At 22.8% G+C, this 3,814-nt stretch overlaps 1 annotated feature.

Moving 5' to 3' along the window:
• Positions 1-1,410: 1,410 nt before the first annotated feature.
• Positions 1,411-3,814: a repeat region.

Here is a 3,814-nt window from a genome sequence, read left to right as displayed (position 1 = left end):
AATATATTTATTAGAAATAATATTGTGAGAGTACAATCCTATTTGAATAGCATAATCGTAATCATCATTTGTTTTGTCTATTTCTTCATTATTCTGGATATCCTTTATTTTCATCTCACTCATATCCACTTTGTACAAGTACTTAATAACTTCTCTTGCCATAACTTCATTCACTAATTGAACATTAGTTGTAAAATCAATGCTATAATCTTTAAATACTTGAATATCAAGTTGCTTCTCACTCATATTCATATTCTTATTTTCTTATTCTCGTTTTTTATATTCTAGAATTTAAATGAAAATAGAATAAAAGAGTTGAAATAGATAATTAACCTCTCAGTGATACTTTGTAGTTAAATGTGATGTTGAGTGCACAGCCTCGGCAACGAAAAAAAGCAAATAATGGAAAAAGAAGAGAAAGATATAAAAGAATAAAAAGACATAAGAAGTAGAAGGTGATGAAAAATAAAATTATGAAACTAAGAAAAAGTAGAAGAAGATAAAGAGTAATAAAATAGAATAGATAATAAAAGAAGAAATAAAAAGTGTATTTTTAATGTAAAAATTAGAAATATTCAATAATAAGTGTCTAATTTAATTGTGTAAAATGATTAACAATATTTTATTATTGAAAAATATTTTACTCTTTTTTATGTTTATTATTTATGTGTATAATTTAAACATGATGTTTATTATATAATCAATCATATGTGTTATGTTATTATAATATATAATAAAATATAAAATATAAATGAAAATGATATGAATATATGATATAGATAGAATATAAAACAAAAGAATAATAAGAATAAATGATAAATAAAACGAGAAATGATAGTCAATGATATAATAATAAAATCAAAGTATAAAAGATAAATTTAATATTAATATAAATCAAAAGAGAATAAATATAAAATGAAAATAGATATAAATGATAATAATATAAAAATGATAAAGATGAATATTCAAATAATAAAATACATTTAAATATAAAAGAATAACAATAAGAAAATCTAAATAATATAAACATAAAAATAATAAAATAAGAATAATATAATAATATATAGATAATAAGAATAATACAATGATATAAATAATATAAACAGAGAAATAAATATATAAAAATACGATAGATAAATAACATATAAATAAAAGAATATGAATAATAAAAATAAATATGATTCATCAAATAATCTATTTCATTAATATTTCATACAAAATGAATACAATTGATAATAAAATATAAACATAAATATTTATATATTCTGTATTTATCATACTTTTTATTTTTTTATTTGTTAGGAGCAAAATATAATAAATGGAATATTCTATGGATGCAAATTTTTTTGCATCTTTTTTCTTTTTTGTAAATTATTTAGATGCATTTTTTCTTTGCTAATTTTCGTACCCCTTTCATAATTACATTTGTACAACTGATATGACGATAATTAGTGACATCATTCCTATCACCTCCTTTGTTGATTAATAAAATTCTTCAACTTACCATGTCTAATGGGATGTTTTGATTGAAGTTTAACCATTCATTAAAGATATTGAGAATGGCTTCTCTTGATGATGACATCCTTTTCCAATAATACTCATATATAGTGTCTATTCCTGGTGATTTCCAAATTAATTATTTTCATTAAACTTAAATTTAATTCATTTAATGTTATAATGACATTATCATAATTGAAATATCTTTCATTCCACGAGGTGATTTGTTTTATTTTCCAATTTTCTTAATTTAATATCATCTGTGTTTCATATAACGATTTCAAATATTCTAAAGTAATATCGTTATTTGGGTATATTTCATTTTTTGGGTCTTCCTTATTCTAATTTTCTTGTTAGAATCAAGCATGATTTTATTTGTATTGATTCTGATTATTTTATCTTTATTAAATTTAATTCTTTCCTTTATCATTGTCATCATATATTTTAGGTACTTTATTCTTTCTAGTGCTTTAACTTTTATTCCTTCTTCATCATGTTCTTTTAATTTCATGATGCACTTTATTCTGTACCATTTCCTTCCCTTGACCAAATCTTCTAGTCTATTGATTTTCTTTAGGATTTCTTTTATTTCATCAAATTTATCTCCTATTATTTTATTTTGGAGATAAAGGTGCATAATCATTGAAATCCTCTTCATATCATCTTGCAGATCATCCATTCTGCTTCCTGAACATATCAATCTATTATTAATTTCTCTTATTAATTGGTCAGCTTCTTTTCTTTGAAAGTAGTAATTAATATTGATACATTTTCTACTTTCATTTCTTTCACTTTATTGATGAGAGTTTTAAGGTATTCTTCATCAATTTCAGTAGAGTTATTCTTTAATATGATGTTTTTTATTATTGAATTACACTCTACTCTTCCTTCTATTATATCATTTACTTTCACTCTAATGTATCGTTTAGTGGTTTCTTTTATTTTATGTGATATTTTAATATATTTAATATATTCTTTTTCACTATTGACATTGATATTTGTCACTTTTATTATACTTTCTATTTGTTCATTTCTTATTTTCTTGTATAATTTCTTATTTAACCAATTAATTGCAAAACAATACAACACTTCAATTAGAATTCTATTTGTTTGTTCTGTTGTATTTCTTGTCTGACTGTCATCTCTTGTTTTTTGACAATCAGTGCTTTGCTTTCCTCTTCGATTTCCACTACTGTCTTTTTCATAGGAGTAGTTTCGTTCATCTCCATTGTTCCTGATGATGTTTTCCTCAATACTGGTTGTGTATTTATCACAAGTGTCATCGTTTTCTTCTTCTCTATTTCCTTCTGTGAGATAAAATTTTCAATATCATCTTGTTGTTTTGATATGACTTGTTTTTGTGTTTCATTTTCTTTTTGTGTGTTGTCTAATTCTTCTCGTGTTATTTCTGCAATTTCTTGGTTTTTAATTGCAATTTCTTGTTATTCAGAGATTTGTTTTTCTTTATCTCTTATTTCTTTCTTTAATTCTTTAGTATTTTCCTCTATCATTTCAATTTTCTTTTCTAGTGTGTTTGCATTTTGTTCTAGTATCTTGTTTCTCTTTTTCAACTTTTCAATTTCTTCCTTCATTTCTTCATTTTCTTTTTCAATCTTCTTTTTATTAGCTTGGATGCTTCGGATTTTTTCTTCTTTATTATTTACTTCTGTGATTTTCTTTCCTTCTATCTCATTTATTTTTCCTTGTAGTTTTAAGTTTTCTTCTTCTAATTTTTCATTTTCTTTCTTCATTTCTTCATAATTCGTTTGAATCTTTCTATTTTGTGTTTTCATTTCTGTAATTTCTTCTTCAAATTCTTTTTTAACTATTTCTTTTGCTTTTCTCATCATTTCTTCTGAGATGGCTTGTTCTTCTTCCATTCTTTTCATACTTAATTCTTTAACTTTTTCTTTTAATTCAGTAATTTGATTTTTAAGTGCAAGTATTTCTTCTTTAACTTTTTCTTCTTCTATCTTTTCTTCTTTATTTTTTGTTTCTTCTTGTATTTTCTTTATACTTTCTGTTTCATTTATTATTCTTGCTATTTTACATCTATCATTCATTTCTTTGATTGGGTTTTTGTTTTTAATTTCTGCTTCTATAGCCTTAATGTCTTTTTCCTCCCAATCTTTTGTTTTTTCTTTAAACTCTTCTTTAGTTTTTTCAATTATCTTTTTCTTTTTAATTGAATATACTTCTTGAAGAATATCATACCATTTTTTCTTCTTACCTTCATATTTTTTAAGTATTTCTTCGTATTCTCCTTCTTTCCATTCACTTGTTATTCTTTTTATTCTTTCTTGTATCTCTTTTATTG

Source organism: Entamoeba histolytica, genomic scaffold (assembly GCF_000208925.1).
Source record: "Entamoeba histolytica HM-1:IMSS scf_1104750519281 genomic scaffold, whole genome shotgun sequence".
NCBI lineage: Eukaryota > Evosea > Mastigamoebida > Endamoebidae > Entamoeba > Entamoeba histolytica.
The sequence above is the reverse complement of the archived record's forward strand: the minus strand, read 5'-3'. Positions and strand labels throughout refer to the sequence as shown.